A 22,291-nucleotide genomic window follows, 5' to 3' on the forward strand; every position below is an offset into this window, starting at 1 on the left:
TGCTGGGCGCATGCATAGTCGAAACTCACTTCAGCTGCTCACAGCCAAGGACATTCAAGGATGCCTGTGTCCTCTAGCTCAAACATGGAAGATCAGCGCCCTATCAACCCGACCTGGGGATCGGTGCTGAAAGGGAGGTCACGAGGCCGCACCTGACTCCCCTTTCACTGGACACAGCATCCCTGCTGCTAGAGCTGCTGAATCCATTCATCTGTGGAAATGCAAGCTGAAAAACACCCATCTTTCCTAGAAGGTCTACAAAAGAGTTTAGGAGCATCGCATTTGGAAACCAGAGGGGATGACATGCATGTCCATGGAAACTTAACACCTCTCAACAAATGCACTTGAAATGATTCCTAGACATACGTTCCATGCAAAACGGTTCACACATCCAGAAGGAAATGGAGCAGACATTAGACATGAGCTCTTAGTCTCCACACACAATGCAGAAAGGCACTACTCAAAGAGTATCCAGGGAACAGAGTGAACGTTGTTTAACCAAGATTTGGACTCTGGGAAAGACTGTCTGTAAAACTCAAATGACACCTCCCAAGCTGGGAGACAACTGTTTACAGACACAGAGCTTAGGCCGGATTTGGCTCCTAATACACAAACGACATGAACACAAATGAGCCTGAAGGAGAGGTTTGAAGGCACACCAGGCGAAGTAAGGGACACGGAGAGTACACCGAGTGATGCTCAGCATTGAGGGCCTGAGATACACGGTCTAGCTGCACTCGCCGAGAATCGTGGGATCCTGGACTTGGCCTGTTCCACCTGGAGGCTCAGAGAGATGGACAGTGAGGATGGGGAAGAGAAATCCTTGGCATTTCTAACACTCACAGCAAACACTTAGAAGGAGAAGGCAAGTATCAACCCCACCGACAGTGGCATTCCCTGAAAGGCAATAGCTAGGAGTCCATCTAACCCAGGAGGGAAGTCCCTCTTCTCAGAGAACTGCAAGAGATGGATGAAAGAAGGTGAAGCCCGCTAATCCAATGGAAAATAAGCTGTGCTCACAGAGCAGAAGAATTCCTCCTGGTAAGATTATGACAGTTCCCCATCCCCCCGATCCCCACAGTGGGGCAATCCAGAGGTTCCACGCTATTCCTCTCAAAATACCAACTGCTTCTCTCAGGGCATTATAACCAAAGAAATCCAAAATGTCTATGGAAACACAAAGGAGTCAAAAGGGTCAATGCAATCTGCCACAAAGCCCTGAAATGGACGTAGCCTGGCTGCCTGATAGCCAATTTGATTATTTCACCAGGATAACAGGACAGCATGGTACTGGGAAGAAATCAAACATGCAGAACCAGATCCATGGAATGGAATTGAGGGTCCAGAAACAAACCCAAGCTTCTGTGATCAATTCATTGACGGCATTGGAGGGGAGGCGATATGAATGGGAACAAGAGCTTCTGCAACGAAAGGCCATGTGAAATGGAGAGAGTTCCATCTAAACAATCACATTGGCTTTTGGTCTCATAACACCTCAGATTCAGTGGAACATATCAACGCAAACCCTGAAGTGATGAAACTCCTGGAAATAAGCAGGGGCCGTAGGGTCCTCCTTGTCAGGGACTTCTCAACATGTGTGTGTGTGTGAGAAGCAAAATTGGGTCTCTTCAATTCAAGGAAACAGGAAACCAAAGGACACCCACCAGCTTCCATCCAATTGAACAGCTTTGCAACACAAAAGCTAAGCATTCACAAATCAAAATGGTAACAAAGTGAACACACAAGCATATTTGCAAGCAGAATATCGGAGAAGGGGTTATTATGTAAAAGAGAATGAGAACTCACACCACTATGTCTCCCAGAACCAACCCCAGACCTAGCCCTTCCCCTAACACCAACTCCAACCCCAAACCTTTACCTAACTCAAAATAAAACCCTAAAGCCTCACCCTAGGTCAAAAATATACATGCGTAAATGCATTCACAGGCATGCGAGCATCCAGCAGAGAGACACAGAGTGGAAGAGACAGACTGAATTTGGAAAGGTCAAGAAAGAGAGGAAACGAGGGAGAGAGACTGAACAATTAAGAGAGGAAATGAGTCGATTTCACAGAATTTGAATGAATCTCTCTTGAGGTTGGAAACAGTGACAGTGCCAATTCCCTTGAAGGAGGGAAAATAACCCACGATGATGGGATTCAAAGACAAGGATGCGGGGAGCCACTGTTGGGGAGGTCTCCCCTCCCATTGAGGCTGAGTGGGACACTTGAGTAGGACGAGGAAGGTTGATGTCAGAGGGGGCGATGTCTGAATATGACCTTCCGGTCCTCCCAATGCGGGGTCAAGAAATAGGCAGGAAGTGGACTGCCTTTTCCCAGGTACCATAGCCCATCCAGGCCTGATTCTGCCCTATTCTGTGCTAGGTCAGCCCTGTGTGGAATCCATCCTTTGGGAAGTCTCAGTGTCCAAGCTCCATGTGAAAGCGGCCCAAAGTTTGAACAGGCACTGGAGCTCTTCGTAAGCTGACAGACCTAGGCAGGAGACGGGAGAGTGAGCCCCACTCTGCAGATGGAGAGACTGGGGAAACCCTGCGGGGCACATGGCTTGCCCAGGACCACATCACTTCTGAGAAGAAGGAGCCTGTGCTGAAAGCAGCTGTGTCCTGAGAGCTGAGGCCCTGGCTGCACCCAGGTCTCCCCAAGGCTGTGGGGTGGGCTTTGTGGGTGTCACTGTGCCTGCACGTGGCCTAAGGACGTGGGGGAACAGCCAGAAACCCAGACCTTCCCTTGGGGAGCTTTGTGGAAGGGACCTCAGCCACGAACCAGGAAATGATGTCACTTCCTGGCAACAGAACCCAACAGAACCCGCAACCCGTGTATCCAGGCTTTTCCAGCGGAGAAGAGCCCCTGGCCAGATCACTTGCTCTCAAGATGTTTTACTGTTTGCCCCTGCCCAGAGGCCGGGGCCTCAGGCAAGCTCACAGGCAGAGTGTGTGGGAATGCAGTCGTCGCTGGCTCAGGGGCCCCCAGAGAGGCCTCTGGACCTTTGCCCGAAGGAAGAGAAAGGTAACAGGGGAGGCCCATGCCGGGTCCGGCCACCTCTCCCTTCCCACCCGGGGAAGTCTGAGGCCTTTCCCTGTGTGTGGATGGGGGTTTCTCGGGCTGTTTCTGCCTCAAGAACGCCCAGCCGCATGTGGGTCAGGAGCCTGTGGGACGCTTGTGTCCACACCCTAGGGGAGAGCAGGCTGGGTGGCATGGGCAGAGTCCGGGCAGAGCTAGCTGCCCAGGCTGACCTCACGCCCTCAGGGGGGTCTCCGACCTCCTGGTTGGGTATCTGAGCAGACACTCGTCTCTCTGTTCTTTCTGGAAGCAGAAGGGCAGGCGGCAAAAGCAGCAGCCATCCTGGCCAGGCTCAGCTGAGAAATATCGAAGCAGGGCTGGCTAATGGTTACTGTAATTGCAGATCGTCCCAACTGGGGTGCCCCTGAGGGGAACACCACATCCACCTCCCAGAGGGAGGGCTCAGAGCACCAGCCCCCTGCCTGGGAGGTCCAGTGCAGGCTCCAAGTGAGCGTGGTCACGGAGGGCTCAGCCCAAATGGCGATTAAGAGGAGGCAGGCAAGGCTTGCTGCCCAGACGCCACCCAGCACACACCCCGGGGCCCAGCCTTAGGATGCCATGGAGCTCAGCACAGTCAGCTCTGACCCAGAGCTCCGAGAAGCCCTGCCTCGATGCAGCAGGAAGACCTGGAATTCAGTACGGCAGAGCACTGAGGCGAGTTGGCTGTGGCTACTGCCTGTGAGCATGGGAAGGCTGTGCTGAGCCACACAGGGAGGAGTCCCCCACAGCTGGGGCTGGGCCTGGATCAAAGGCTGGCCTCACACCACCCATCTTGGAGACTGCAGAGAAGACTCCGATGCTGGGCCTTCTTAGCGAATCTCCAGGAAGCTTTTGTGCCCACTTAGGCACATGGCAAGGCTGGCCTGTGGCAAACTTTTCTTCTCCCCCAGCTCTAGCACTGGCCATCAAACTCAGCCAGCCTCCACGTCCAAGACCTGTCCCTACAGAGGTGGGAGCTCAAGGTGCAGGACCCAGGGATCCACTGAGGGGAGATCGAGACCTGAGACATCCCCTCCCAATGACACGAGGCCAGCCGGGTAATAGCCAGCACCCTCAGCACGTCCGAACTTTGTGCCTGCACGACCGCCAACCCCAGGCCCCGATGTCCCACCCCGCCTTCCAGAACCCCCACCTCCATGTGCACTTGCACCAGCTCGTGCTTTGGTGGCAGAACCAGAGTCAGGGCCTGAGTGACTACTTTCGCAGCGGCAGCCTGCCCTGCCTCCTACCAAGGACTGAGACGCCCACCATGACTGTCCCACCCTTGCAGGGAGAACAGGCCTCTGCTCTGGACAGAAGCCCAGAGCCCTTCGGCAACCACATCATCCAGGGGCGCGGTTGGCTCTGCAGGCTCCATCCCTGTGTGTTCCCCATGGACGCCGTCCACTCCCTCCCCACCCAGGGGAGACTGACTTTCCTTACCCTGAGCTGATTTTCATCAGGGTCCTAGGCATTTTTCTCCTCATCTTTTATGTCATTTATAGCTTTCTGTATATTTTGCTCCTAAGTGTGTGTCAGTAAAGTGTTCTTCCTTGATGCCAGTTGGGATTATGGAGGCCTTCACAATGCTGTTTAAGCATCACCACTGTCTACATTGGGACACCCTCATTCTACTCCCCCCACTTCCAGCAAAGCCTGGATTCATGGCAAGCAGACCCCATTCCACTCTCCCCCGCCTGACAACATTGAGTCATCTTCTATCTGCATTTCTTCCCATTTTGGGTGTTTCCCCAATCAATGCCAATCACTAAAATGAGAGGAAACTAGATTTTCCTCTGACTGAAGGTCAACTTTATAGTCTCTCAGTATTGTTAGTCTTGGCATCCCCATGAATTCTACAGTCCATGGAATTCTCTAGGCCAGAAGCCATGAGTTGGTAGCTTTGCCCTCCTCCAGGGGATTGTGCTGACTCCCCACATATTGGAAGACCAAACTGGAGAATTCTGGTTTCTATGTCATTTGAAGGAGCCTTTAGATATCTGAAAGGACCGTGTAGGTCCTTTCAAGATGTCATCGGCCAAACGAAGCCCTCTCAGCAAATATGTTCAGAATCTCCAGGGAGCCATTGCTGTTGTAAGTGGCACGAGAGAAAGGCTGAGTTCTTCCGCCGGCACAAATAAACTCACAGCAATAAACCAGGCAGGATAAATGGAAAGATAAACCCACACCAACAAAGGGACAAGTATTCCTCAGAAAACAAGACCAGAGAAAGACCCACCATCCTTGTGGCCCCCACATGCTCAAGAAAATCAGTGATTGGGAAGGAAACAGAAGAAACATGCGCAGGTCCAATGAGAGGCAATGCACATGGCTAGTGTAGCTCAGAGACAGCCTGACGCTTTGAATGGACACGCGGGCAAAAGGAAACACAATGCAGGTGCCGGTGGTCATCATCTCAGAGCTAGGTGCTCAGGATGGTGATAACCAGCCTTTGGGACCCAAAGAGGGAGCAGAGGGCCTAGCAGATCCCACAGACATCTCTCTCACTCTCTGGCAGAAGAGTGTGCCGACCCATCAAAGTCCCACAGGAGCATCTCTTGATGATCAGTGCCCAACCTCAGGGTGGATCCAACTCCACTTCTGGCACGGTTGTTCCTCTCCTTTGAGATGCTCACCTCTGGTGGTCCGAAGCCACAGGCCTGCTGGGCGCCTGTGGAGACGAAACTCCCTTCAGCTGCTCACACAGGCAAGGGCACACAAGGATGCCTGTGGCCTCTGGCTCACAGATGGAAGATCAGCACCCTGTCAACCCGAAATGGGGATCGGTGCTGAAAGGGAGGCCACACTGGACTCCCCTTTCCCTGGACACAGCGTCCCTGCTTCTAGAGCTGCTGAATCCAATCACCTGTGGAAAGGCAAACTGAAAAACACCCTTCTTTCCGAGAAGGTCTCCAAAAGAGTTTAGGAACAACTCATTTGGAAACCAGAGGGATGACATGCATGTCCATGGAAACTTGACACCTCTCAACAATTGCACTTCACATGATTCCTAGACATATGTTCCATTCCAAATGGTTCACACATCCAGAAGGAAATGGAGCAGACATTAGACATGAGCTCTTAGTTTTCACACACAATACAGAAAGGCACTACACAAAGAGTAACCAGGGAACACAGTGACATTTTTAAAATTCAAGATTTGGCCGATTTTTTGATTGGGTCACTTATTTTTCTCGAATTGAGCTGCAGCAGATGCTTGTATATTTGGGAGATTAATCCTTTATCAGTTGCTTCATTTGCTATTATTTTCTCCCATTCTGAAGGCTGTCTTTTCACCTTGCTTATAGTTCCCCTTGCTGTGCAGAAGCTTTTGATTTTATTTAAGTCCCATTTGTTTATTTTTGCTTTTATTTCCAATATTCTGGGAGGTGGGTCTTGGAGGATCCTGCTGTGATTTATGTCGGAGAGTGTTTTGCCTACGTTCTCCTCTAGGAGTTTTATAGAATCTGGTCTTACATTTAGCTCTCTAATCCATTTTGAGTTTATTTTGGTGTATGGTGTCAGGAACTGTTCTAGTTTGATTCTTTTACAAGTAGCTGACCAGTCTTCCCAGCACCACTTGTTAAAGAGAGTGTCTTTTCTCCATTTTATATTCTTGCCTATTTTGTCAAAGATAAGGTGTCCATAGGTGCATGGACTTATCTCTGGACTTTCTATTTTGTTGTATTGATCTATGTTTCTGTCTTTATGACAGTACCATACTGTCTTGATAACTGTGGCTTTGTAGTAGAGCCTGAAGTCAGGCAGGTTAATTCCTCCAGTTCCATTCTTCTTCTTCAAGATTGCTTTGGCTATTCTAGTTTTTTTTGCATTTCCATACAAATTGTGAGGTTAGTTGTTCCAGTTCTGTGAAAAATATCGTTGGTAGCTTGATAGGGATTGCATTGAATGTATAAATTACTGTGGGTAGTATACTCATTTTCACAATATTTATTCTTCCAATCTACGAACACGGTATATTTCTCCATCTATTAGTGTCTTCTTTGATTATTTTCACTAGTGTTTTATAGTTTTCTATGTACACGTCTTTTGTTTCCTTAGATAGATATATTCCTAAGTATTTAATTCTTTTCGTTGCAACAGTGAATGGAATAGTTTCCTTAATTTATCTTTCTATTTTCTCATTATTATTGTATAGGAATGCAAGGGATTTCTGTGTGTTGATTTGATATCCTGCAACTTTACTCTAATTATTGACTAGCTCTAGTAGTTTTCTGGTAGAGTCTTCTGTGTTTTCTGTGTAGAGGATCATTTAATCAGCGAATAGTGAAAGTTTTACTTCTTCTTTTCCAATTTGTATTCCTTTTATGTATTTTTTTTCTCTGATTTCTATAGCCAAAACTTCCAGAACTATGTTGAATAGTAGTGGTCAGAGTGAGCACCCTTGTCTTGTCCCTAACTTTAGGGGAAATGCTTTCAGTTTTTCACCGGTGAGGATAATGTTTGCTCTGGGTTTGTCATACATAGCTTTTATTATGTTGAGATATGTCCCTTCTATTCCCACTTTCTGGAGAGTTTTTATCATAAATGGATCTTGTATTTTGTCAAAGGCTTTCTCTGCATCTATTGAGATAATCATATGATTTTTATTTTTCAGTTTGTTAATGTGGTGTATTACGATGATTGATTTGCAGATATTGAAGAATCCTTGAATTCCTGGGATAAAGCCCACTTCGTCATGATGTATGATCTTCTTAATGTGTTCTTGGATTCTGATTGCTAGAATTTTGTTAAGGATTTTTACATCTATGTTCATCAGTGATATTGGCCTGTAGTTTTCTTTTTTTGTGGGATGTTTACCAGGTTTTGGGATTAGGGTGATGGTGGCCTCATAGAATGAGTTTGGAAGTTTCCCTTCCTCAGCAATTTTCTGGAAGAGTTTGAGTAGAATAGGTGTTAGCTCTTCTCTAAATTTTTGGTAGAATTCAGCTGTGAATCCGTGTGGACCTGGGCTTTTGTTTGCTGGAAGATTTCCGATTACATCCTCTAGTTCCGTGCTTGTGATGGGTCTGTTCAGATTTTCTATTTCTTCCTGGTTCAGCTCTGGCAAGGTGTACTTTTCTAGGAATTTGTCCATTTCTTCCAAGTTATTCATTTTATTGCCATATAATTGCTGATAGTATTCTCTAATAATCCTTTGTATTTCTCTGTTGTTGCTTGTGACCTCTCCATTTTCATTTCTAATTTTATTGATTTGGTTCTTCCTCCTTGTTTCTTGATGAGTCTGGCTAGTGGATTGGCAATTTTACTTACCTTCTCAAAGAACCAGCTTTTGGCTTTGTTGATTTTTGCTACGGTCTCTTTTGTTTCTTTTGCATTTATCTCTGCCTAAATTTTTACGATTTCTTTTCTTCTACTAACCCTGGGGTCTTCATTTCTTCCTTTTCTAGTCTCTTTAGATGAAGATTTAGGTTATTTAGTTGACTTTTTTCTTGTTTCTTGAGGTGTGCCAGTATTACTGTGAACTTCCCCCTTAGCACTGCTTTTACAGTGTCCCAGAGGTTTGGGGTTGTTGTGTGTTCATTTTCATTCATTTCTATGCGTATTTTGATTTCTCTTTTGATTTCTTCTTTTTTTTAAATTTTAATTTATTTAATTGGAGGCAAATTACCTTTTATTAATATATTGGTTGGTTTTGCGATACATTGACATGAATCCGCCCCGGGTGTACATGTTATGATTTGTTCATTATTAAGCAGCGTCTTGTTCAGCCTCCATATGTTGGCATTTTAAATAGTTTTTCTCCCGTAATTGAGATCTAATCTTACTGCATTGTGGTCAGAAAAAATGCTTGGAATGATTTCAATTTTTTTTGAATTTACCAAGGCTAGATTTATGTCCCAGGATGTGATCTATCCTGGAAAAGGTTCCGTGTGTGCTTGAGAAAAAGGTGAAATTCATTGTTTTATGGTGAAATGTCCTATAGAGATCTATTAGGTCTAACTGGTCTATTGTATCATTTAAAGTTTGTGTTTCCTTGTTAATTTTCTGTTTAGTTGATCTATCCATAGATGTAAGTGGGGTGTTAAAGTCTCCCACTATTATTGTGTTATTGTTAATTTCCCCTTTCATACTTGTTAGTAATTGTCTTACATATTGTGGTGCTTCTATGTTGGGTGCATAAATATTTATAATTGTTATATCTTCTTCTTGGATTGATCCTTTGATCATTATGTAGTTTCCTTCTTTGTCTCTTTTCACAGCCTTTTTTTAAAGTCTATTTTATCTGATATGAGTATTTCACCTCCTGCTTTCCTTTGGTCTCTATTTGCATGGAATATCTTCTTCCAGCCCTTCACTTTCAGTCTGTATGTGTCCCTCGATTTGACGTGGGTCTCTTGTAGACAACATATATGGGGGTCTTGTTTTTGTATCCATTCAGCCAGACTTTGTCTTTTGGTTGGGGCATTCAACCCATTTACGTTTAAGGTGGTTATTGATAAGTTTGATCCCGTTGCCATTTTCTTTATTGTTTTGGATTCTAGTGCATATACACTTTCTGTGTTTCCTGTCTAGAGAAGATCCTTTAGTATTTGTTGGACAGTTGGTTTGGTGATGCTGAATTCTCTCAGCTTTTGCTTGTCTGTAAAGCTTTAGATTTCTCCTTCATATTTGAATGAGATCCTTGCTGGGTACAGTAATCTGGGCTGTAGGTTACTCTCTTTCATCACTTTAAGTATTTCTTGCCATTCCCTCCTGAGCTGAAGAGTTTCTGCTGAAAGATCAGCTGTTATCCTTGTGGGGATCAACTTGTGTGTTATTTGTTGTTTTTCCCTTGCTGCTTTTAATATCTGTTCAAAGACATAAAGATGGCTAACAAACACATGAAAAAATGCTCAACATCCCTCATAATCAGAGAAATGCAAAGCAAAACCACAATGAGATACCATTTCACACCAGTCAGAATGGCTGCTATCCAAATGTCTACATGCAATAAATGCTGGAGAGGGTGTGGAGAAAAGGGAACCCTCTTACACTGTTGGTGGGAATGCAAACTAGTACAGCCACTATGGAGAACACTGTCAAGATTCCTCAAAAAACTGGAAATAGAACTGCCATATGATCCAGCAATCGCACACCTGGACATACACACGGAGGAAACCAGAATTGAAAGCGACACATGTACTTCAATATTCATTGCAGCACTGTTTATAATAGCCAAGACATTGAAGCAACCTAGATGTCCATCTGCAGATGAATGGATAAAAAAGCTTTGGTACATATACACAATGGAATATTTTTCAGCCATCAAAGACAATGCATTTGAATCAGTTTTAATGAGGTGGATGAAATTGGAGCCTATTATACAGAGTGAAGTAAGCCAGAAAGAAAAACACCAATACAGTATACTAACACACACACACACACACACACACACACACACACACACACACACACACTTATATATATATAAGAAAGTTAGAAAGATGGTAACATTAACCCTGTATTACGAGACTGCAAAAGAGACATAGGTATATAGAACAGTCTTTAGGAGTCTATGGGAGAGGGTGAGGTGGGATGATTGGGGAGAATGACATTGCAGCATGTATATTATCATATGTGAAATAAATCATCAGTCCAGATTAGACGCATGACACAGGATGCTTGGGGCTGCAGCACGGGGATGACCTGGAGGGAGGATATGGGGAAGAGGGAGGTGGGAGGGGGGTTCAAGAAAGAGAACACATGTACACCCGGAGCGGATTCGTGTCAATGTATGGCAAAATCAACCAATATATTAATGCAAGGTAATTTGCCTCCAATAAAATAAATTTTTTAAAAATAAATAAAATCCAAGATTTGGACTCTGGGAAAGACCTTCTGGAAAGCGCAAACGACACATCCCAATCTGGGAGACAACAGTTTACAGACACAGAGCTGTGGCAGGATTTGGCTCGTAATACACAAATGGCATGAACACAAACAAGCTTGAAGGAGAGGTCTGAAGGGACACCAGATGAAAGAAGGGACATGGAGAGTACACCGAATGATGCCCAGCATTGAGGGCCTGAGAAACACGGTCTAGCTGCACTCCCTGATCCCCGTGGGGCCCTGAACTAGGCCTCTTCTACCTGGAGGCCCAAAGAGATGGACAGTGAGGAAGGGAAAAAGAAATCCTTGGCATTTCTAACACTCAGAGCAAATGCTTTGAAGGAGAAGTCAAGGAACAACCCCACCGACAGTGATATTCCCAGAAAGGCAATAGCTAGGAGTCTATCTGACCCATTAGGGAAGTCCCTCTTCTCAGAGAACTGCAAGAGACGGAGGAAAGAAGGTGAAGCCCACAAATCCAATGGAAAATAAGCTGTGCTCAAGGATCAGAAGAATTCCTCCCGGTAAGATGATGTCAGTCCCAATCCCCCTGATCTCCAACGTGGATCAATCCAGAGGTTCCAAGCTATTCCTCTCAAAATACCAACTGCTTCTCTCAGGGCATTATAACCAAAGAAATCCAAAATGTCTATGGAAACACAAAGGAGTCAAAAGGGTCAATGCAATCTGCTACAAAGCCCTGAAATGGACATAGCATGGCTGCCTGATAGACAATTTGATTATCACACCAGGAAAACAGGACATCATGGTACTGGGAAGAAATCAAACATGCAGAACCAGATCCATGGAATGGAATTGAGAGTCCAGAAATAGACCCAAGCTTCTATGGTCAATTCATTGATGCCAAAGGAGGGGAGGCGATATAAATGGGAACAAGAGCCTCTGCAACGAAAAGACTTGGGAAATGGAGATGGTTCCATCTGAACAATCACATTGGCTTTTGGTCTCAGAACACCTCAGATTCAGTGAAACACATCAACGCAAACCCTGAAGTGATGAAACTCCTGGAAATAAGCAGGGGCCATAGGGTCCTCCTTGTCAGGGACTTCTCATCATGTGTGTGTTGGGGGGAAGCAAAATTGAGTCTCTTCAATTCAAGGAAACAGGAAACAAGAGGACACCCACGAGTTTCCGTCACTTGAAAAGCTTGGCAACAGAAAGCTAAGCATTCACAAATCAAAATGCTATCAAACTGAACACACAGGAATATTTACAAGCAGAATATCGGAGAAGGGGTTCCTACGTAAAAGAGACAGAGAACTCACACCAGTAAGTCTCCCAGAACAATCCCAGACGTATCCCTTCCCCTAACAGCAACTCCAACCCCAAACCTTTACCTCACTCAAAACGAAACACTAAAGCCTCACCCTTGGTCAAAAATATACATGCATACATGCATTCACAGGCATGAGAGCATCCACAGGAGAGACACAGAGAGGAAGAGACAGACTGAAATTGGAACGGCCAAGAAAGAGAGGAAATGAGGGAGAGCGACTGAACAATGCAGAGAGGAAATGAGTCGATTTCACAGAATATGCATGAATCTCTCTTGAGGTTGGAAACAGTGACAGTGAATATTCCCCTGCAAAGGGGAAAATGACCCACGATGATGAGACTCAAAGACAAGGATGCGGGGAGCCACTGTTGGGGCAGACTCCCCAAACCCTCGAGGCTGAGTGGGACAATTGAGTAGGACAAGGAAGGTTGATATCAGAGGGGGTGATGTGTGAATATGACCTTCCCGTCCTCCCAATGTGGGGGCAATAAATAGGCAGGAAGGGGCCTGCCTTTTGCCAGGTCCCAGAGCAAATCCAGCCCTGATACTGCCCATTCTGTGCTAGGTCATCCCTGTGTGGAATCCATCCTTTGGGAAGTTTGTGTCCAAGCTCCATGTGAAAGCAGCCCAAAGTTTGAACAGGGACTGGAGCTCTTCGTAGGCTGACAGACCTAGACAGGAGATGGGAGAGTGTGACCCACTCTTCAGATGGAGAGATGGGAAGCCCTGTGGGGCACATGGCTTGCCCAGGGTCACAACACTTCTGAGAAGAAGGAGCCTGTTCTGAAAGCAGCTGTGTCCTCAGAGCTCAGGCGCTGGCTGCACCCATGTCTCCCCAAGGCTGTGGGGTGGGCTGTGTGGCTGTCACTGTGCCTGCACGTGGCCTATGGGCGTGGGGGAACAGCCAGAAACCCAGAGGTTCCATTGGGGAGCTTTGTGGAAGGGACCTCGGCCACTAACCAGGAAATGATGTCACTTCCTGGCAACAGAACCCAACAGAACCGCAACCCATGTATCCAGGCCTGGCCAGAGGAGAGGAGACCCTGGCCAGATTGTTAGCTGTGAAGATGTTCTGCTGTTTTCCCCTGCCCAGAGGCCAGGGTCTCATGCTAGCTAACAGGCAGAATGCGTTGGAAGGTGGTCGACGCTGGCTCAGGGCCCCCCCGAGAGGCCTCTGGCCTTTTGCCGAAGGAAAAGAAAGGTAACAGGGGAGCCCCAGACCGGGTCCGGCCACCTCTCCCGTCCCACATGGGGAAGCCTGAGGCCTTTCCGTGTGTGTGGATGGGGCTTTCTCGGGGTGTGTCTGCCTCAAGCAAGCCCAGCCGCATTTCGGTCAGGAGCCCGTGTGCTGCTTGTGTCCACACCCCAGGGGAGAGCAGGCTGTGTGTCATGGGGAGTGTCCGGGCAGAGCCAGATGCCCAGGCTGACCTTGTGCCCTCAGGGGGTTCTCCATCCTCCCGGGTGGTATCTGAGCAGACACTCGTGTCTCTGGTCTTTCTTGGAGCAGAAGGGCAGGCAGGCAGAAGCAGCAGCCATCCTGGTCAGGCTAAGCTCAGAAATATCGAAGCAGGGCTGGCTGATGGTCACTGACTTTGCAGATAGTCCCAGCCGAGGTGGCCTCTGAGGGGCACACCACATCCACCTCCCAGAGGGAGGGCTCAGGGCCCCAGCCCCCAGCCCGGGAGGCCCAGTGCAAACTTCAGGTGAGGGTGGCCACGGTGGGCTCAGCCCAACTGGCGATGAAGAGGAAGCAGGCAAGGCCTGCTGTCCAGACTCCACCCAGCACATACCTGGGGGCCCAGTCTCAGGCTGCCACGGAGCTCAGCACAGCCGGCTCTGATGCAGAACTCCAAGAAGCCCTGTCTTGGAGGCAGCAGGAAGACCTGGAGCCCAGCATGGAAGAGCACAGAGGTGAGTTGGCTGGGGCTACTGCCTGTGAGCGAGGGGAGGAGGTGCTGAGCCACACAGCAGGTGTCCACCAGAGCTGGGGCTGGGCCTGGAACGAGGCTAGCCTCACACCACCCATCTTGGAGACTGCAGAGAAGACTCCGATGCTGGGCCTTCTTAGCGAATCTCTAGGAAGCTTTCATGCCCCCTTAGGCACATGGCAAGGCTGGCCTGTGGCAAACTTTTCTTCTCCCCTAGCTCTAGCTCTGGCCGTCAAACTCAGCCAGCCTCCATGTCTAAGTCCTGTCCCTACGGAGGTGGGAACTCCTGGTGCAGGACTCACAGATCCACTGACGGGAGATCGATACCTGAGACGTCCCCTCCCAATGACAAGGGGCCAGCCGGGTATTGACCACCACCCTCAGCAAATCGAATCTCTGTGCCTGCACGACACCCAGTGCCAGGCCAAGATGTCCCACCCCGCCTTCGAGAAACTCCACCTCCACGTGCACTTGCACCTGCTCGGGCTTTGGTGGCAGAACCCGAGTCAGGGCCTGAGCGATGACCTTTGCAGCGGCCGCCTGCCCTGCCTCCTACCATGGACTCTGAGGCCCACCATGACTGTCCAACCCTTGAAGGGAGAACAGTCCCCTGCTCTGGAGAGAAGCCCAGAACCCTTCGGCAAGCACATCATCCAGGGGCGCAGTTGGCTCTGCAGCTTCCACCCCTGTGTGTTCCCCATGGACGCCGTCTACTCCCTCCACACCCAGGAGAGATTGACTTTCCTTCCCCAGTGCTCATTTTCATCAGGCTCCTAGGCATCTTTCTTCTCATCTTTTATGTCGTTTATGGCTTTCTGTATATTTTGTTCACAAGTGTGTGTCAATAAATTTTCCCTCCTTGATGCCATTTTGGAATATGGAGGCCTTCACAATGCTGTGTAAGCGTCACCACTGTCTACATTCAGACACCCTCATTCTATACCCCCCACTTCGCAGCAAAGCCTGGATTCATGGCAAGCACTCACCGTTCCTCTCTCCCCCGCCTCTCAACATTGAGTCTACTTCTCTCTGTATTTCTTCCCATCCTTTCGGGGTCCCCAATCAATGCTATTCATTGAAATGATAGGAAACTGGATTTTGCTCTTATTGAAGGCGAAAGTTAGTCTCTAAGTATTGTTAGAGTCTTGGCATCCCCATGAATTCTACAGTCCATGGAATTGTCTAGGCCAGAAACTTGGGTGGGTAGCTTTTCCCTTCTCCAGAGGATTGTTCTGACGCCCCACATATTGGAAGACCAAAGTGGAGAGTTCTGGTTTCTACGTCATTTGAAGTAACCTTTGGGGATCTGAAAGGACTGTGTAGGTCCTTTTAAAATGTCATCTTCCAAATGAAGCCCTCTCGGCTAATGTGCTCAGAATCTCCAGGTAGGCAGTGCTGTTGTAAGTGGGACACCTAGGCACAAGGGAAAGTCTGAGTTCTTCCGCTGGCACAAACAAGCTCACAAGAATAAACCAGGCAGGAGAAATGGAAAGATATACCCACACCAACAAAGGAACAAGTGTTCCTCAGAACACAAGGCCAGAGAAAGACCCACCATCCTTGTGGCCCCCACATACTCTAGAAAATCAGTGATCAGGAAGGAAACAGAAGAAACATGTGCAAGTCCAATGAGAGGCAGTGCACATGGCTAGTGTAGCTCAGAGATGGCCTGACGCTTCGCATGGACACATGGGCAAAGGGAAACACAGTGCAGGTGGCGGTGGTCATCATCTCACAGATAGGTGCACAGGATGGTGACAACCAGCCTTCGGGACCCAAAGAGGGAGCAGAGGGCCTAGCAGAGCCCATAGACATCTCTCTCACTCTCTGGCAGAAGAGTGTGCCAGACCCATCAAAGTCCCACAGGAGCATCACTCAATGATCAATGCCAGCCCTCAAGGTGGATTCCAGTTACTTCTGGCACGGTTGCTCCTGTCCTCCTAGATGCTCACCTGTAGCGGTCCAAAGCCATAGGCCTGCTGGGCTGCTGCTGACTCGAAACTCACTTCAGCTGCTCACACAGACAAGGGCACGCAAGGATGCCTGTGGCCTCTGGCTCACAGATGGAAGATCAGCGCCCTGTCAACCCGAACTGGGGACCCGTGTTGAAAGGGAGGCCTCACCCGACTCCCCTTTCCCTGGACACAGCGTCCCTGATGCTAGAGCTACTGAATCCTTTCAACTGTGGAAATGCATGCTGAAACACACCCATCTTTCCGAGAAGGTCTCTAGAAGGTTTTTATGAGCAACCCATTTGTAAACCAGAGGGGATGACATGCATGTCCATGAAAATTGACACCTTTCAACAAATGCACTTCAAATGATTCCTAGACATACGTTCCATGCAAAACGGCTCACAAATCCAGAAGGAAATGGAGCAGACATTAGACATGAGCTCTTAGTCTCCAGACACAATTGCAGAAAGGCACTACACAAAGACTAACCAGAGAACACAGTGAACTTTGTCCAATCCAAGATTAGGACTCTGGGAAAGACTGTCTGAAAATGCAAAAGACACCTCCCAAGCTGGAGGACAACTCTTTGCATACACAGAGTTTAGGCAGGATTTGGCTCCTAATATGCAAACGACATGAACACAAACGAGCCTGAAGGAGAGGTCTGAAGGGACACCAGGCGAAGGAAGTGACACGGAGAGTATACCAAATGATGCCCAGCACTGAGGGCCTGAGAAACACGGTCTAGCTGCACTCCCCGAGACCAGTGGGACCCTGGACTAGGCCTCTTCCACCTGGAGGCTCAGAGAGATGGACAGTGAGGAAAGGGAAGAGAAATCCTCGGCAATTCTAACAAGCACAGCAAATGCTTAGAAGGAGAAGACAAGTATCAACCCCACCGACAGTGAATTCCCTGAAATGTAATAGCTAAGAATCCATCTAGCCCAGGAGGGGTGCCCCTCTTCTCAGAGAACTGCAAGAGACGGATGAAAGAAGGTGAAGCCCTCCAATCCAATGGAAAATAAGCTGTGCTCACGGATCAGAAAAATTCCTCATGATAAGATGATGTCACTTCCCCCCTCCCCCGGAACCACACCGTGGGGCAATCCAGAGGTTCCACGCCATTCCTCTCAAAATAAAAACGGCTGCTCTCAGGGCATAAAAACCAAATAATTCCAAAATGTCTATGGAAACACTACGGGATCAAAATAGTCAATGCAATCGGCCGCAAAAACCTGAAATGGACATAGCAGGCTGCTGATAGTCAATTAGACTATCACACTAGGATCATCAGGACAGCATGGTACTGGGAAGAAATCAAACACTCAGAACCAGATCCATGAGCTTCTACGGTCAATTCCTCAACACCAAAGGAGGGGAGGCAATACGAATGGGAACAAGAGTTTGTGCCACAAAAGACCATGGGAATTGGAGATGGTTCCACCTGAACAATCACATTGGCTTTTGGCCTCATAACACCTCAGATTCAGTGAAACACATCAACGCAAAGCCTGAAGTGAAGAAACTCCTGGAAATAAGCACGGGCCATAGGCTTTTAATGTCAAGGACTTCTCAACATGTGTGGGTGAAAAAGCAAAATAGGGTCTCTTCAAGTCAAGGAAACAGGAAACCAAAGGACACACACGAGTTTCCTTCCACTTGAACAGCTTTGCAACAGAAAAGTTAAGCATTCACAAATCAAAATGGTAACAAACTGAACACAAAAGTATATTTGCAAACAGAATATCAGAGAAGGGGTTCCTACATAAAAGAGACTGAGAACTCACACGACTAAGTCTCCCAGAACAAACCCCAGACCTATCCCTTCCCCTAACACCAACTGCAACCCAAACCATTACCTCACTCGACACGAAACCATAAAGCCTCAACCTAGGTCAACACTATACATGTTTACATGCATTCACAGACATGGAAGCATCCACAGGAGAGTCGCAGAGAGGAAGAGACAGACTGAATTTGGAAAGATCAAGAAAGAGACGGAACGAGGGAGAGAGACTGAACAATGGAGAGAGGAAATGAGTCGATTTCTCAGAATTTGCATGAATCTCTCTTGAGGATGGAAACAATGACAGTGCCTATTCCCCCTGCAAGGGGGGAAATGACCCAAGTTGATGAGGATCAAAGACAAGGATTCGGAGAGCCACTGTTGGGGCAGCCTTCCCCAGGCCTCGAGGCTGAGTGGGACCCTTGAGTAGGACGAGGAAGGTTGATATCAGAGGTTGCGATGTGTGAATATGATCTTCCGGTCCTCCCAATGCAGGGGTCAAGAAATAGGCAGGAAGGGGACTGCCTTTTCCCAGGTCCCAGAGCCCATGCAGGCCTGATTCTGCCCATTCCGTGCTGGGTCAGCCCTGTTTTGAATCCGTCCTTTGGGAAGTCTCAGTGTCTAAGTTCCATGTGATAGCAGCCGAAAGTTTGAACAGGCACTGGAGCTGTTTGTAGGATGACAGACCTAGGGAGGAGATGGAAGAGTGACCCCTACTCTGCAGATGGAGAGACTGGGGAAACCATGGGGGGCACATGGCTTGCCGAGGACCACATCACTTCTGAGAAGAGGGAACCTGGGCTGAAAGCAGCTGTGTCCTCAGAGCTGAGGCCCTGCCTTCACCCAGGTCTCCCGAAGGCTGTGGGGTGGGATGGATGGGTGTCACTGTGTCTGCACATGGCATAAGGACGTGGGAGAACAGCCAGAAACCCAGAGGTTCCCTTGGGGAGCTTTGTGGAAGGGACCTCGGCCACGAACCAGGAAATGATGTCACTTCCTGGCAACAGAACCCAACAGAACCCACAACCCTGGTATCCAGGGCTCCCCAGCGGAGAGGAGCCCCCAGCCAGATTGCTTGCTGTCAAGATGTTCTGCTGTTTGCCCCTGCCCAGAGGCCAGGGCCTCAGGCGAGCTCATAGGCAGCGTGTGTGGGAAAGCGGTCGATGCTGGCTCAGGGCCCCTCCGAGAGTCCTCTGGCCCTTTGCCCACAGGAAGAGAAAGGTAACAGGGGAGCCCCAGGCCAGGTCCGGCCACCTCTCCTGTCCCACCCGGGGAAGCCTGAGGCCTTTCGCTGTGTGTGGATGGGTGTTTCTCCGGCCGTGTCTGCCTCAAGCAAGCCCAGCCACATGTGGGTCAGGAGCCCGTGGACCGCTTGTGTCCACCCCCAAGGGAGAGCACCTTTGGTGGCATGGTGAGTGTCCGGGCAGAGCCGTGTGCCCAGGGTGACCTCACACCCTTGGGGGGGGTCTCCATCCTCCCCAGTGGGTATCTGAGCAGGCATTCATCTCTGTTCTTTCTGGGAGCAGAAGGGCAGACGTGCAGAAACAATAGACATCCTGGCCAGGCTAAGCTCAGAAATATCGAAGCAGGGCTGGCTGATGGTCACTATCATTGCATAGCGTCCCACCCGAGGTGGCCCCTGAGGGGCACACCCCATGCACCTACCAGAGGTAGGGTTCAGAGCACCACCCCCTGACCAGGAGGCCCAGTGCAGGCTCCAGGTGAGCATGGCCATGGAGGGCTCAGCCCAACTGGCAATGAAGAGGAGGCGGGCAAGACCTGCTGTGCAGACACCATGCAGCACATAAACCGGGGCCCAGTCTAAGGCTTCCACGGAGCTCAGCACAGCTGGCTCTGACACAGAGCTCCAAGAAGACCTGCCTCAGAGGCAACAATAGGACCTGGAGCCCAGCACGGCAGAGCTCAGAGGTGAGGCAGTTGGGCTTCTGCATGTGAGTGTGGGGAGGCGGTGCTGAGCCACACAGGGAGGAGTCCCACAGAGCTGGGACTGGGCCTGGACCAAAGGCTGGTCTCAAACTACCCATCATGGAGACTGCAGAGAAGACTCTAATGCTGGGCCTTCTTAGAGAATCTCTAGGAAGCTTTCGTGCCCACTTTGGCACAAGGCAAGGCTGGCCTGTGGCAAACTTTTCTTCTTCCCCATCTCCAGCTCTGGCTGTCAAACTCAGCCAGCCACCATGTCCAAGACCTGTCCCTACAGAGGTGTGAACTCCAAATGCAGGACACAGGGATCCACTGAGGGGAGATCAAGACCTGAGACGTCCCCACCCAAAGAAACGGGGCCAGTCATGTACTGGCTAGCATCCTCAGCACATCGGATCTCTGCCTGCATGACCCTGATGTCCCACCACGACTTCCAGAGGCTCCACCACCAGCGGCACTTGCATCTGCTCGGGCTTTAGCGGCAGGACTCGAGTCAGGGCCTGAGTGACCACCTGCACAGAGGGAGCGTGTCCTGGCTCCTGCCAAGGACTCAGACGCCCACCATGACTGTCCAACTCCTGCAGGGAGAACAGGTCACTGCTCTGGACATAGACCCAGAGCCCGTTCGACAAACACCTCGTCCAGGGGTGCAGTTGGCTCTTCAGCCACCATCCCTGTGTGTTCCCCATGGACGCTTTCCACTCCCTCCCCACCCAGGGGAGATTGACTTCCCTTCCCCTGAGCTGATTTTCATTAGGCTCCTAGGAATCTTTCTTCTCATCTTTTATGTCTTTTATGGCTTTCTGTATATTTTGCTAGCAAGTGTGTGTCAATAAATTTTCCTTTCTTGATGCCATTGGGAATATGGAGGCCTTCAGAATGCTGTGTAAGCATCAACACTTTCTACATTTGAACACCCTCATTCTCCGCCCCCCCCCTCCGCTTAGAAGCAAAGCCTGGATTCATGGCAAGCACTCCCCGTTCCTCTCTCCCCAACCTGAAAACATTGAGTCTTCTTCTCTCTGCATTTCTTCCCATTCTTTCGGGGTCCCCAATCAATAACAATCACTGAAACGATAGGAAACTTTATTATGCTCTGACTGAAGGTGAAAGTTACAGTCTCTCAGTATCGTTCGAGTCTTGGCATTCCCATGAATTCCACAGTCCATGGAATTCTCTAGGCCAGAATCCTGGAGTGGGGAACTTTTCCTTTCTCCAGGCGATTGTTCTGACTCCCCATATGTTGGAAGACCAAACTGGATTATTCTGGTTTCTATCTCATTTGAAGTAGCCTTTGGGTATCTGAAAGGACCGTGTAGGTCTTTTCAAGAAGTCATCTGCCAAAGGAAGCCCTCTCGGCAAATGTGCTCAGAATCTCCAAGTAGGCAGTGCTGTGTCAGTGGGAATCCTCAGGCACAAAGGAATGTCTGAGTTCTTCCGCTGGCACAAACAAGGGCTGACCTAGCACAGAATGGGCAGAATCAGGCCTGGATGGGCTCTGGGACGTGGCAAAGGCAGTCCCCTTCCTGCCTATTTCTTGACCCCCTCATTGGGAGGACCGTAGGTCATATTCAGACATTGCTCCCTCTGATATCAACTTTCATCCTCCTGCTCAAGTGTCCCACTCAGATTCGAGGGGTGGGGAGGATGCCAAAACAGTGGCTCCCCGCATCCTTGTCTTTGAGCCTCATCAACTTGGGTCATTTTCCCCTTTGCAGGGGGAATAGGCATTGTCATTGTTTCAAAACTAAAGAGAGATTCATGCAAATTCTGTGGAATCGACTCATTTCCTCTCTCCATTGTTCAGTCTCTCTCCCTCCTTCTGTCTCTTTCTTGAACATTCCAAATTCAGTCTGTCTCTTCCTCTCTGTGTCTCTGCTGTGGATGCTCACGTGCCTGTGAATGAATGTAAGCATCTATATTGTTGACCTAGAGTGAGGCTTCAAGGTTTCCTTTCCAGTGAGGTAAAGGTTTGGGGATGGAGTTGAGGTTAGGGGAAAGGGTAGGCCTGGGGTGTGTTCTGAGAAACTTAGTCGTATGAGTTCTTGTCTCTTTTACTTAGGAAACCCTTCTATATTCTGCTTGCAAATATTCTTTTGTGTTTAGTTTGTTACCGTTTTGATTTGTGAATGCTAAGCTTTTCTGTTGCAAAGCTGTTCAAGTGGATGGAAGCTAGTTGATGTTGTTTGGTTTCCTGTTTCCTTGACTTGAAGAGACGCAATTTTGCTTCCGCCACCACACACATGTTGTGAAGTCCCTGACATTAAGGAGCCTATGGCCCGTGCTTATTTCCAGGAGTTTCATCACTTCAGGCTTTGCGTTGATATGTTTCACTGAATCTGAGGTGTTATGAGACCAAAAGCCAATGTGATTATTCAGATGGAACCATCTCTAATACCCACGGCTTTTCATTGCAGAGGCTCTTGTTCCCATTCATATCACCTCCCCTCCTTTGGCGTCAATGAATTGACCATTGAAGCTTGGGTTGAT

Source organism: Moschus berezovskii, chromosome 20, assembly GCF_049115385.1.
Source record: "Moschus berezovskii isolate FMDL1 chromosome 20, NW_MosBer_1.0, whole genome shotgun sequence".
Classification (NCBI taxonomy): domain Eukaryota; kingdom Metazoa; phylum Chordata; class Mammalia; order Artiodactyla; family Moschidae; genus Moschus; species Moschus berezovskii.